Raw genomic sequence first — 15,280 nt, forward strand, 5'->3', positions numbered from 1 at the left:
CTCAAAGATTCAAGGTTAATCATTCCCTATTGCAAACCACTTCGGTCACATTAGGGGTCCCAGAGGGTTCCTCCCTATCACCCACTCTCTTTAATTTGTTCATGGAGCCGCTAGTGGAAATTCTGATTTCATCCAACATCCACTACCACATATATGCCGACGAAAACCAATTATGCCTGAAAATCTCCTTCCTGGAAGACACCAAAACCCTCAATGTAACTCTACAGAAAACCCAAAATTGGCTAGGAATCAACCACCTCAAACTAAATGCTCTAAAAACCGAATTCCTTCTAATCGCCCCACCCAACATGTCAACTGTCATTGAGAAATGGTTGAAATAACTAACAGCCCTTAACTGCTTGCCACAAGTTATAGATTGAGCTAAATTATTGGAAATAACTCTTAACAAGAACCTTGACATGCAGAAGCACATCAGTGCTGCCACCAAAGGAGCGAACATCCAAATGAACATCTTAAGAAATGTAAAACCCTTCGTTCCCCTCAATGAATTTCAGTATGCAGTTTAAGCCCTATTGATTCCCAGGTTGGACTACTAAAGTGTAACCCTTTGTGGCCTGCCCAGATTCAAAACGGCTCCTCTAAGGGCCTCTATTAACTCTGCTGCAATGCTCATCACAGGATCAAAAAGACACAACCACTTCACCCCATATTTGAAAACCTTCATCTAGTTACCTTACAAAGAAAGATCTCAGTTAAAAATTGCCTGCATGATCCATAAAGCCGTACACTACAATACCCTGAGGTACCTCGTTCAGAAGCTGGAACTTTCTGGAGGCTACAGATCCTTCAGAAGCTGAAACCACAGAGATTCCTAAAAAAGAAAATCTTCAACCAAACTTTCTCTGCGATCCCCTGAGAATTTGGAACACCTTGCCCCCTGAAATCAGACTGAATCCCACAACAGCATCTTTTAAGAAAGACGTTAAAGTACTACTTATGAACACATTTCTGCCCTAGATCCTGGGATCTCCTCTCCTGTACCTTCCATGACACGTCCATTACACTCATGACTACTGCTCTCCTTTTATACTATCAATTTTGATCTTCCGACAGGGGCGGCTCTAGGCTCATGGCGGCCCTGGGCAGGGAGCGTAGGTAGGGGGCCCCGGAAGAGGGGTTCCGGGCGGGGCGGAGCCCCCTGGAGCTCAGGAAGGTGTTTTAATAAAACGTCCAAAAAAGGCGTTATCCGACCAGTACCTGCGGCTTGCTCCTTCCTGTGATGCTACGAAAGCCTGTTGAGCCGCCTTTCTCTTTCGTTTCGAATAACCAAATTTGTGTACTCGAATTCTCTTCATTTTGCTTGCAATGGGTACGCGAATGTCGTCTGCCCCCTATCCCACCAGATATTAACTATGACTATTGCGCTAACACCAGTACTTTATAAAAACTATAGATAAACTTGTAAGACGACTCGCCTGCCGGGAGAGGAAAAGGTTATAGTTGCTTTCGCGCAAGATGGCCGTGGCCGTGGCTTATATACGCCTGTACCAGCGGGCCAGCAGTTGGTAGGGAAAAAAAAAGCCAATCAGGAACCAGGAGGAGCGCAGGCGCGGAGGCCAGTGAAGAGGGGGGGGGGAGGGGTGTTTGGAAGTGGAACAGAGCCGAGGCCGCCAAATCCCTGCCAGAGGCCGCCACGCAAATATGTATCCATCCTCAGAGGATTATTATTTTAAGGATATATATTGACATGGCGGCCCCTGGGGTTTGGCGGCCCTGTGCAGGTGCACAGCTTGCACATGCCTAAGGCCGACCCTGCTTCCGATCCTGACGTGTTGTACCCGCCCTTATCATGAATGCTGCCATATCCTGTACTGTCTTGGCTATGATATTATTGATTCTATGTGTCTCTGAACAATTGTAAAGCGCTCTGATACCCACAAGGGTCATGGTCTCGCTATATAAAACTTTCTAAATTAATAATAAATAAATAAATAAATAATCAGTTACCTTTTGCAAAGGGTCTGCTTCAACACAGCCTCAAATGTGGCACTTATTCCGGTAATTGCCAAACAATATTTTTTATATGGAAACCTGCAAACTATGCTCAGATGATGGATTATGTGTGTTAAATCCAGAATTATGCAGTCAACACAGCAGACACAGAATCGCTTAATTTCAGTGATTCTGTTTATACTTTTTTAATATTCAGTGATTGATTAAAAACTAAAGTGATATTCTTTTCTGCGGTTACAAAGTTACTTAGCTGTGTTTGCGCATTTGATACTTTCAGTTTTAAAAAAAATGAAACAAAGACAGCTCTTTGTAGTCCAGTTTCAAGTAAGAAGCACACAGTTCTGGCTCCGGCGCTTCAGAAGAGGCGTACAACAAAGACGAGCAAAAAGCCTGCAGAATTTGCAGATGTTGTGCCCGAAGACTAAGAGAAAAATGAAGAGAAAGCGGATAAACAGAAGTGGTTTCTTTCATGAGGCCCCAAATAAGTTCTCTCTCTAACCGGAAGAACAAAAGATCCAGGACATGTTTTACCGACTTTCCGTCAGATTCGGACTGTGCACAAACATCTTCACTGAGGCTCCATCCGTCAAGGTCTTGTCTGTGGTGGACTTTTATGCCACTGGTTCTATTCAGCAACCAGTTGTTGGGGCCTCTGGTATTTCCCTGCCCACTTTGTCCGGCATACTTAAGCAAGTTTTGGACGCCATGGTGTCTGAGAGTCTTCCGAAGAGACATGCGAGGCACAGTGCAATGAAGGTGGCACATTTATTTGTTTGTTTTGATGTGTAGCGCGCTAGCATGTTGCCAAGGACACTTCGCAGCGCCTCAGGAATGGCGTGGGAATCCACAGTCAATCAGGCATTCAGTTTGCAAAGGAGCAGAAGTAGGAAGCTGCATTTAAGCCGAGGGAGAAAACTTGAACAGTAACTTACACAAGGTAAAGGGGTCTGATCTAGAAAAAAAGGAGCTGGTGTGGACCCAAATATAGTCTGCATATAGGGCAAGGTTAATTTGAACAGTCTTGTCTTCAAAACTTCTTTGAAGGATGTGAATGAGGGAAGAGCATGTAGGAGACAACAAGGAATTCCGGAGCGAGCATGTGATTTCTGCCACTTTACCCAGTGTTGTTGGATGCGTCGATTGCCCAGTGGCTGCTGCTCCGCTATGGTGGAGAAACGTCGGGCCTCCCCCCTACCAGCTGCCCTAACCCCTTTAGCGCGGCATAGAATCCGCCGCAGTGCGGACGTGTCGGTGCGCGGGCGGGGCCGCGTCGTCAAAGGATGTGCACAGCACTACGGAGGTAGTGCTCGCGACGGCAGTTGCCCGACGCGGGCATGCAACTGATTAAAATATCGTTTTATTTTTCCATTCCTGCTGACTCTTTGGGAGACCAGGCCATGGACATGACAGACTGCAGGAGGAGTGGTAAGTGCACTGTGATCAGTGCGCATGACGGTTTGGCCGGCCATCTCCAAACTCCAATCTTCACTGGAAATGGCTTCTTTCTTGGAACATGTATGACTTGCCAACTCCCCCGGGACAGAAGAGACACAAATCACTAACTGCATAGAACTTTTGGGGGCGGAGAGGCTTGGGATTTGAGTCTAGTCAGACCCTGCCAGCCTGAGAGGAATGCCACAAGATCTCAGAACGCTACAGAGCCCCTACAACCGTGAATGTTACTATATTAAATGATGGGGTAAAGTATGATGGTTAAATAATTCAGGGTTAAACAGGCCCCCCAGAATATATCAACTTCATGATCAGCCCAAAATGTTGGAAAATCTGCACTTTTGGAAAAGTCCTGCCATTTTTACAAAAGTGCCCACAAAATTGCCATTGTAAATAAACTGAGGCTGAGCCTCTTTTTATTGAGTCTGCTCTGCTTGAGAAAATAAAATGAGGGTGAGCAACAGGTTAGCTGGCAGCAGAGGTGTTACGTTCCATATCGCCTCCTTTTAAAATGCACAGGGCCCTTCTACTTTCCAGACAGGCCCAGCCCGCCACACCCTATGTTTCCTAAGACCGGCTGCCCCTTGATTCTTTAGTCTTTTTGCTGCTTTATATAGCCCACACTCAACAGTTTTGGAGCACTGTACATGAGCTCCAGTTAGATTAAACACGTTTGAGCCACTGATGAGATTAATTGATTTATATAGCATCACAGGATGTTGAGCCAACGCCAAGACTCGAACCTGGAACAAGGGAACACGTCATGTGACCGCCGAGGCAGTCCTCCTGTCTGTCTATCTCTGCCCACATGTGGCTGGTGATCCAGTTCATTTAATGTATTTCCCAAGACAGATATTTGTTTACAACCTGTAGATGACCATTTTAGGTTCCAGTTCAGCTACCACAGCCGTTCATCTTACTTCAAGTAGGTTAATCCTAATATTGGAAGTCGGCAGCTCTGGCTGTAACGTCACATCCTCTCCTCTACTCTGTCATTCCCTCCTGTGCCTCCTCTCTTCCCATGGTAAACACCCCTCCCCCAACAACCCCAGGGCACTCACGGTCCCCTCTCCTACCACTTCATTACCCTCCCACTCCCGAGTATCCCTGCTGCCCTGTGCACTAGGGTGATACTGTCTGTCGCATGCCAGAGAGAGCAGAGTTTTCAAGTTTAGATTTGCACTCTCTTGCATCAGACATCAGACATCCTCCTGTCAGTGGTGCAGTGGTGCTGGGCACTCTGTACCAGGTCACAGAAAGTGACTTATCAGAGTTTCCACCAGTGAACGAGGGGGATTTTTGTGTCAAGCACAAGTTCGGACTCTTGAAAAACATACCGCAAATTTTGGGGTTTGGGATTGCAAATTTTACTCCAAAATGTGCCATCTAAGGCCGCAAAATCCTGTGGTGTCTGGTTAAGAGTTTGCTGCTGAAATCTGTATGCAACGTATAGGTCAGACTTGGGATCCAGAGAGGACTGACTCCAACTTTCATTGTTCTGAAGCAAAGGGAACACCATCAAGTGGGTAACACTAACAAACAGCGGGGGCCGCCATAAACGCATGAGGTGTCGTGTGGTTAGAAATCCAATATTTCTTTTTAAAACACAGCTATTGCTGCCACCAGCCTCCAGCGTTGTGTCGCATTCATCGCCTCTCTTCTTCCTGGGACAGACTCCCTGTCCAATCAGCGCGGGGATTGGTCTGAGCAGGCAGGAAAGATGTCGGAGATAGCCGACCAAACACACATGAGCACTTAGGGAGTAGAGTGCACTAGCACTCCTCCCTCTGATGTCTCGGCTCCGCCCCTCCCAACACCGCTGGCTAAGAGCCGACAAATGTGAAATAAAGCGATGCAGGAACATCGTTTTATTTTACATTTGCTGGCTCTGAGCCTTGCAGTAGGGTTGCGATCCTCCATTGCGGAGGAACCGCCACTGCTAATGTTAGACAACGATTTTGCTCTTTAAATTGTAGGGGTACACTATTCTTATGGGTAGTTCGCACCTGCATGTAATCCTTTATTGTGCTAACATTGGGGCATTAGATTCTGTAAAGTAATAGCGTGAAAAGAGAAGTGTTAGGTGTATTTGAGTATAAACTTGAAAAAATCAGCATTGCAATTACATGTGGCTAGATGAAAACCTTAATGTGTAGAATTGTACATGTGATTGACGAATACTTTTTAATTAATGTGCTTATGTAATGCGTTGATTTAAACGTGCTAAGTAATAACATTAATTGATATGTGTGCCTTATAAAATTATGTGACATTTCCTATGTCGGCTGATTTCTGTAGGCCTGATTTGTATTTCTCCCCGGAAGCTCTCGTATTAGATTCATTAGTGAATTTCATGTGCATGTGGAATTTGCTGTTTCTCACGTTTCTGTTGCAGGTGGAGAAATTCATCCTTGTTAGTTAGAATAGTGTCTTTGTTTTAGGAGTTAGGTTTAGGAAGGAGAAGATATATTGAACGTTGATGCCGATAATGAGGGACAGAGTTTTTTCCTCATCGGAGAGAGAGCCTGGGAATCAAGGTTATTGAGCCAAGGCCTGGGAGCATCGCTGCCACATGGAAAGTTACCAACAAGGAGGCGTCTTGGTTGGATCGGGTGTGCCATTTTGTATTCTGGTTTAGAGAACAGTGGTCCCTATTTTGCAAGGAAAAATGGACAACCACAATAATCATACGCTTAAATAGATCGTATGTCTTTCGTCCAGCCGGACAAGAATTTATTTTTATATAAGTTCAGTTGATTGTGATTCAAAACATTAAATGACAAGTGGGCACAGCCGTGACCCACAGAACACAAGACAAACCAACGAAAAAGAGAATGGCCAAAGGCAGGGTATAAGATGTGTCTGTTTGTTTGTAATCACTATGACAGACTTAAATATCCATTTTCACACCATTGATCATTACAATATTATAAAATCATATTGCATATGGTGCTTTTAGTGTCGACGACGTTTCGATGCTATTCACAACAATATAAAGCATCATCTTCAGGACAAGGTATAGTTCATTGTTGTCTTAAGCTTATTCACATATTTTGCCTATATCGCATTACTGTATCAATATTTACAAGGGAATAAAAGGGGGGAGAAAAATACAAAAAATAGAGATAAGTAAAACTAAACTGCTAGGCATCTGATTGGTGACTTCTGTGAGGGTGAATTGATGTGTGACACAAAGAAGAGGACATCCGCTTCAGGACTAGAGTCTAGTTGCACAGTACTCATGCAGCTTGTGCCCGAGATGTCAGTGAAGGTTGAAGGCGCAGTGGTTTAAGGTGTTAAAACGGCAATGTCAGTGAAGGTTGAAGGCGCAGTGGTTTATGGTGAAAAAACGGCGATGGGTGAAACTACAAAAATGGGGAGGAACCATTGGGATAAAGGCGTATCATAGTTGTTCATGGGATGTGAATGATGTGCGGTGAATTTAAAAAAAAACGATAGTGACGTTGTATTTAAATTGTGGCTTTCATTTCTCGAAGCAAGCATTAGTATTACGTTGCTGGTGTTGACCATTATTTATTTAGCGGTTCGGTACAGATTGCCCAAAGTAAAACAGTGTTGTTAAAACATTCCTTACGTTTGAAGGATGAACAAGGTTCAATGGTAATGACACGCTTGTAATACGGCCCAGTAGATCCGTAACGGGGGCTGACAGCCACTAAATCTGCGGTGACAAACAGTATATATTAAAACCGGCATGCAGATGTGATTTTAAAAACGGGGGGGTGCTCAAAACGGTGCAGTGAAAAGTCATTTACCGTCAATAGGCTATGGGCCTTCCTTGTATGGTTTAATTCCTGATATCAATATATGCCAGTGCCGGTTCGCACTTGAGGCTTTTGGTTAAGTAACAATTCCGCTAGGTGCCAGGTTGCACCTCCTAAAATATAAAGCATTCAATTATCAGATTAAGTCTCGAATTTTAACCAAAAGGGGCTGGTCGCGAACACGGTCTGCTAGAGTTTTGGTTACTTACTTAAATAACGGCGGAAAGTCAGGGCACGGGGGCTCCTGCTGGCGCTGGATAGCGAGTGAGGTGAAGCAGAGTCTCCAAGTTACTTTATGACTTTGGAGCCAAAAATGGTGGGTGATGGAAAGAGGCAAGGGACTAACAGCCTCATGGTCCAGGGGCGGTGCCCATCTTGGAACGGTAAATTGTTGTGCTCGTGTAGCCTTCTACGGTGGTGGCCATCTTAGAACGTCAGAGAGGAGTGGGAAACAGTGATAATAACTAAGGTGCTGCCGGCGCGTGTGACAAAAATGGTGAGCTGGTGGTGTTTAAACGGCGCAAGTGACATAGATTATGCAAATTTCTAGCATGATTATGTGCAACACATTGAGTCACATGTATCATTTATATCCAGTTTCTGTATTGGAAGGAATATCACTGATTGTCTATTATAGCAAGGAGGTCCAGTCCTCAATACGATTGAGTCCATTCCTAATGCTATTAGTCCTCAGAATCCAGTGCAGTTCCTCCTTATTTAGTAACGTTGAGACATCAGCTCCCCTAGGTGGGGGTTTTATCATGGTTATGACAGTCCACGTAAGATCTCTCTCATTGTGTCCTTTTTCAGTATAGTGATCCACAAGCGGGGCGTTGGCTGTCTTGCAGCGTATCCGATTCCGGTGTTGTCCAATCCTTAGTTTGATCTTCCCGCTTGTTTGACCTACATAGATGAGTTTACAGGGACATAAAATTGCATATACCACATTGGACGAATTGCAGTTAGAAAAATATTTTCTTGGAAATTTAATGTCACCATATTCAAAGCATTTTCCTTCTATGGTTGAATCGCAGCAGACGCAGCTGCCACATCTGGCATGCCCTGAGAGAGTTGGAAGGCTCCATGCATCATTGAGTGTGGCCTTTACTGGTTGTTGTGGGAGGGAAGCACGTACTAAGTGGTCTTTTATGTTCTTGGCCCTCTTAAAGGCAAACATTGGACGCTCAAGATTAAGCAGTTCAGCGTTTAACACCTGCCAGTGTTTTAACACACTTTTTTTGATGGCATTAGATGCTGGAGTGAATGTGGTAACACATATAAGCCTGTCTTGTGGTTGTTTGAGAGAGAGAGCGTATTAGAATGAGCTCTGTAGCTTTATGCTACTTGACCCATTTAACATGGATGGACTTCTTAGGAAGCCTTCATGTACTGACAACTTTATGGAACCTGCCTGGGAAATGCTAAGTAGGGATGTCACATTAGCGGTAGTGTAGGGATAGACTAATGCTTTTCACCTACGAACCTCCAACGAAAAGCAATTTGGACGTGGGAGCTATCTTATTCTGTATCGTGGTTCTGGAACTGATTATTCTGTGCATACTGCGCATCCTCAATTTCACTTGTACTAGTTCCAATGTATTATTTCACCCTCGTTTTGAGGTGATTGTGTGTCCAACTGTTCTTGGCTTTGTAATAAACTAACTAAACTTTGAATCAGGTGTCTGTGATTCTTTGGAGTCCGAACTCATTGGAACAGTAATGAGTAATTGGCTAACGATTTTCCTCCCCTCCACACTTTCATGCAGGAAAAAAGAGACATTGGCCTAGAGTTCCAGAGTAAATCTAGAACGTGGAAGCCGGCTCCTTCACTAAAAAATGATATTAAAGCACTAGGGGCCAGATGTAGGTGGCCGAAAATAGCCATTTACCGACCGGTAACGGCCGAATTCGGCCATTACCGACCGGTAAATGGCCATTGACATGTAGGGGCCCTTAAATGTTGCATTTTCGGTAATTTTACCGATTCGGTAATTTTACCGATTCGGTAAAATTACCGAAAATGCAAGATTGAAATGTGGGTAGGCAATTTTCCATTGGCACATGGCTTTCAGAATTGGTATTTTACCATGGAATACAAATCCATGATAAAATACCGATTCCTGTGTACATGCACATCTGTGCATGTACACATGTGCCATGTGACAGACAGACGTGCCCTTAGGGCATGTCTGTGTGCCACATTGCACAAATGCCCGTTTTGGGGGTGCTAGAGGGTGTCAAAGTGACACCTCCTGCACCCTTGACAAATTCGGTATTTACCGATTCGGTAAATACCGAATCGGAATTTGAATTGAATCCTATGGGCTTCAAGGCCCATAGGATTCAATAGCAAATACAGATTAGGTATTTACCGATTCGGTAAATACTGAATTTTTAAGGAATCAGTAAAAAATCCAGATGTTGGTACCTACATCCCATTTACCGATTTTGAAATACGGTAAAATTCGGTAATATTCGGTATTTCAAAATCGGTAAATGTGATTTACCTACATCTGGCCCTAGGGCTCGGTAGTTCTGTAAAAATAAGTTGTTATTGATGCTGATGGCCGAGATGGAGACTATTGCACCTGTCTGCTGCTTCCTGATGGTATTACGTTAAATGACTATAAGCATTGCCTTGTTGTACCACAAATTGATACATGGTGTTTGGCCATGGTAAGGTAAAAAAAAACATTATATACATTTTATATATTAATAAATGAGCCTAAAATTGAAATAAAACCCCGTTTTCTTCATGGCAGTACACAGGGGTTAAACATTTATGGTAACAACAAGTCTGTGGGCACTATAATCGAAATTTGAGTAGGACTTTGTTGATTTGTAAATACAACGTACATTAGCTGTTTGGTCCTTCTCGTTATTTTCCACTTAGCCTCTATGTGCACCTATTGTCCTCAAGGCAATGTCAGATTTTTAGCTTTTTTTGTGCTTAGTTACTGATCCATCCTTTGCTGCATTGGCGTTTTGATGAACCACATGCATGTTTTTTTTTTTGGTTGTGTACTTTGGTGCAATTGGCAGTCAGATAAAAGGTCTCGAATAAATCGTAGTAATCGAACCTAGAGCTGGAGAAGCGCTTGGCTTCCGTTTTCGAGGCTCTCGTCGTTCTATGTATATTAATGGCCCTTACATGCAAGAAATACCATGTGCGCAAATCAGGAAAGATTCAAGGACTGGACATAGAAAGTTCTTTTGCAATCACAAACCCTGGGATTTCCAAAATGACAGGGTTTGCAACCGCAAAATGTCTTTTTTTCAGTGTATCAAAGGCCTTTCACGAGTAGGGAATTGGTTGCAACTTGTAAAAGGGCTTCTGCAATCCTTTCCAAATGTCAAATGGAAGGGGGAGCGAAAGGCTATTTGCGGTTCAGAAAGGAATGTATCAATATTTTGTGACTTTAACTGCGGTTGCAAACCATTAATGAGTTACCGACTCCCAAGTTGGACTGATAACTGATTTGCTAGGAGGAGGGTGCCCCTTGCAACACGTTCAGCTTTGTGAATCTAGTCAGAGGCCTGGGGGGCGTGCTGTGCTGCTGGAAATATTTTAGAGCGGGAGTGCTGGCCAATAATGTCACCACCCTAAAGGCCCTAGCGAATATATGACAGTTTGGTTGCTGATTCATTAGGCAGGCCGTTTTTGTAACCCCTGCAAATACATAATTTACGATGAGACACATTAGTACATAGGTCGCACCATAAATTGCGTTCCCATTTGCAAATCAGTTGGTGTGCAAATTGCAGAATCGGCAGTGGCTCCTCCGCCATGGTGGAGGAGCATACCGCCACCCCGCGCCAGCAGCTGTAAAAATTGAAAAATAAAATGATAACGAACCAGATTTATTATCATAATATTTTTCTCTGCCGGGCGAGTCTAGGGGCCGCGGCCATCACATGGGCAATCACGGACAGGGAGTGCAGGGCACTGTTGTCAGTGCGCCTGTGTGTCAGGCCAGCCATTTCAGGACAGCCAAACCGACATGCGCACTGAATCTGTCTACAACCAGAGCTGCGTTGCTGGGTTAGAGACAGCAGCAGCAGGCACAGACTCCCTGTCCCCCTGGGGAGCACAAATCAAGGGCGCTCAGGTCAATCCTAACTTTGCATCAGAGCGGAGTCCGGATAGGCCGCAGGGGATTCTGGAAGCCTGTGCTGGTGAGGCGCAGAATAGCGGCGAGGCGGCAGCTAAGTTAGTTTTTATTTGTTTGTTGTTGTTTTATTCTTGGAGTTCGTCCCCGCTCATCCCCAGCCCCACCACTCAGCCCTGGCACCAGCTGCTACTGCACAGAATCCCTCATTTGCAAATGGGAATGATACGTCAGTCACTGGTCATGTGACTAGCTGACCAGGCCACAGCCTATGACGTCCCAGTGCAATGGGCAATGCGCCTGACCGGGATTGGTGTGCGAGCTGGATTTGGAGAATTAGAGGGAAAGCAGCAGCTTGTGTACTAGCTCTGTTGGGTTATTGTGTGCGTCTACTGACTTCAAAGGTGCATAGGGTGTACTTGCTCATAGAACTTCACTGGGGCCTCTCCCATGCTTTGCATGGAGGAAGCCTAGACTTCCGGGCCGGACTTATTGTCCAAACTGCTGAAGCCCACCTGCCAGAGAACCCCGTGGTTGAAAAGCACGCTCAACAATTATAGGTTTGTGGATGAACTGCCAGGATCCACTATCATGACCCCAACAATGGGGTGCCCCAATACTGGCTACAGACCTGCAGAAACATAGGATGAATAGAGGCAGATTGAGTGAGGCAACTGAGTGAACCCAGAGGTATAAGGAGTCTTATCCCACAGATACACTCAGCTAAGCACACACTAGAGCCGCACAGGCGTCCTTCCTCAATAGGAAGAGGTTTGTTAAAAAAAACTTAATTTGACAGTCCCTGCCCCTCTGCTCACCGTGAGTTGCAGTGAATGTGGAGTTTCCATCTAACTTACTACACTGGGTCAGATACACACCTAAGACTGATTCATTGTTCTACACAATGTTGACTACTCCAGAAATGGGATTTATTTACATGAGCTATGGTGGTAATAGAAGGTCTTGGCAGAATAGTGTATATTGTGTTTTACCGGAACATAAGTCCTTATCTCTGATGGGAATTCAGATTCCCATAAATTAAAGTATTTAACGTATAACTAAAATGGTTCCATCGTATTATTTAGATGGCTACACAACCTGCAGGCCTGTAAAGAGAAAGTATTGTCCTTATTTCAAATCTCACCTGATGCTTAAGAAAAGGTATTTTAAGAACTCACCGTTTTCTTGGGTTTCAGGCAGCAGACGTATGTTCTACTTATGGCGATATTTCTGTAGAGCCAATGACTATATGGGAATCCCAGAATTTGCCACAAGTGGTTTGATTTTTTTTTTTTTTTTTTTTTTTTTTTGAAAAACCTTTATTTATAGAAAAAGTACACCGCTATTCAGCCGTACATCCCGGAGGCCAGGCAGCATTAAGATAGCACAGAAAGTCGTGTACACAACAACACGCAGAAGCAATCAGGTTTAATTTTTATAATGAGGAACAATATAGGAACCTAAAGAAAGGGAAGGGCCTCAAGAGGCCACGAAAGGGAAGTGCCGGAGCACAGAAGAGTTAGAAAGAAGAAAAAGTAAGAAGAGAAGTGGCCGAGGGCAGAGCAAGCATAGTAAAGGGGCACCGTGGGAGGGGGCCGGGGGCCGCACATCCAACTCAACTCAGGTACATATGTGCAGCACGAGAGTACGATGGGGGGCTCTCACTTCAGGATGACCTGCCTGGAATCACGGGAAGGGTAGCATTCTATGGGGAGGGTGGGACGTCCACCTCCGGGTCAGGCGGGGGTTCACATAAATCGCCCCGGTAAGAGTTCCAGGCGCCCCACACAGATCTCCACGCTCTGGGCTTGCCCCTGGCCACATACACCGTTTTCTCCCGCACCATGCACCAGTCCATGTTATTCATCCAGAGGGTAAGGGACGGGGGTGCGGGCGCACCCCATTTCTGGGCAATGTCCCTCTTGGCCACCATATTACCTAAGGTTACCCACCGAGTCTGGGCTACACTGTAGTCATTCGGACACCACACATTGAGGAGGCAACGGCGAGCCTCGGCTGGCAGGGCCACACCCGTCACCTCCTCCATCACATCATGCACACGCTTCCAATACCGGGCCACACCAGGACACTCCCAGAGAACGTGGATGAAGGTGGCCAGCAGACCGCAACCCCGCCGACACAGGCCATCCGTGGAAAGCCCCATATGAATGAGCCTGGGGCCGGTAACATATACCCTATGAAGGATTTTCAGCTGGACCAGTCGTAGTCTCGCCGATATGGCCACCTCCCTGGGAGAAGACGCCGCCGACTGCCATTCCTCATCATCCAGTTCTATACCGTCATTCACCCAGTGCATTCGCAACCGTTCAAGCAAGTCCACCCTCACGTTGATCAGCTTCTTGTAGGTCAAGGAAATGGCACTGTCCGGCATATGGCCGTCCAGTACCCGATCCTCCAGGGGGGAAGATTCAGGGATGGCGTCACCGTCAGTGACGTGAGGGGAGAGGGCGTGACTAAGCTGGGCGTGTCGGAAAAATTCCGTCGGCGCCAGCTGGTATTCGTGTTGCATCGAGGCAAACGATTTAATGCCGCCCCGCACAATCATGTCACCCACTTTAGAAATGCCTATGGTGTCCCACCGGTCAAACCCTTTGGTCTTCCACAATTTCCCCAGCACGTCGGTATCATACAGGGGAGTAGCCAAAGTGATCTTATCCTTCCAGCCAAGGGTATCCGTCACCGTGCGCCATACACGTACCATCGTTCTGGTTGGGCCCGTCAATCGACGGTCCAACGACCTAGAGTAGAGAGCTCTGTAGTAGTTGCCGTCCCCAACCAGCCAGCGATCCATAGCATAGCCCGGACTAACCGCTGGGCCATAAAAGCCATGGTTGATCGCCGCAAGCTGGGATGCCCAGTAATATCTTCGCATGTCCGGTAGCGCTATCCCACCGTCATAGCAGGGAATAGTCAGCTTAGGCAACGATATCCTCGGCCGTCCATCCCACAGCAGCGTCCTCTGCAGGGACTCGATCGCACCAAAATATTTGGCAGGAATCGGATCCTGCGAGTTCTGCAGGGCATAGAGAAAGCGGGGTAGCGCCATCATCTTAAACAGCGCCGCCCTACCCATCAGGGAGATAGGCAGCTTTTTCCAGATCTCGACATCCCTCTTCAGGCGCTCCAACGGTGGCAAAAGATTGTGCGTGTAGCGGGCACGCGGGTCTAGCGACACGTAGATGCCCAAGTACCGGAAGCCCTGTTGGGCTACCTGAATCGAGCACCCACGGGGGAGGCGCGGGGTATCTCCACGCACCGTGTATAGGGAGGATTTGGACCAATTGATCACTAACCCCGAGTACGACCCAAAGACTCCCAGTAGGTCGAAGACCACGATGAGCGAGCGACAGGGAGAGGTAAGGTAAAGAAGGATGTCGTCCGCGTAAAGCGACACTCGATCCTCGAAGCCAGGCGACCACTTAATGCCCGAAACATCGGGGTGTGTTCTAATCCTTGCTGCCAGGGGCTCCAGCGCTAGCGCAAACAGGAGCGGCGAAAGCGGGCAGCCCTGTCTGGTACCTCTGTGCAGCGTGAAAGAAGCCGAGAGTCTACCGTTAACTGCGACATTAGCCAGCGGAGCAGAATATAGCAGCCGGACCCATCCAATATAGGAAGGCCCGAAGCCCAGCTTAGCTAGAACAGCCCACAGGTAACTCCACTCGAGGGAGTCGAAAGCCATGGTAGCGTCAAGGGAAGCCAGAACCGCCGGGTCACGGAGCAAGTGAGCACGTGCCAGTACAGCGTGGAGTCTCCTCAGGTTAAGCGCCGTGTTCCGGTGTGGGATGAACCCAGACTGGTCCGGATGAACCAGGTCCGAGATCACTCCCACCAGCCGGTTGGCCAGCAGTTTCGCTAGGATTTTGGGTTCCGCATTTAACAATGAGATAGGTCGGTAAGACCGGGGCAAGTTCCGGGGCTTCCCTTCTTTGTGGATCACCA

The sequence above is a fragment of the Lissotriton vulgaris genome, chromosome 5 (genome assembly GCF_964263255.1).
Source record: "Lissotriton vulgaris chromosome 5, aLisVul1.2, whole genome shotgun sequence".
Lineage (NCBI taxonomy): Eukaryota > Metazoa > Chordata > Amphibia > Caudata > Salamandridae > Lissotriton > Lissotriton vulgaris.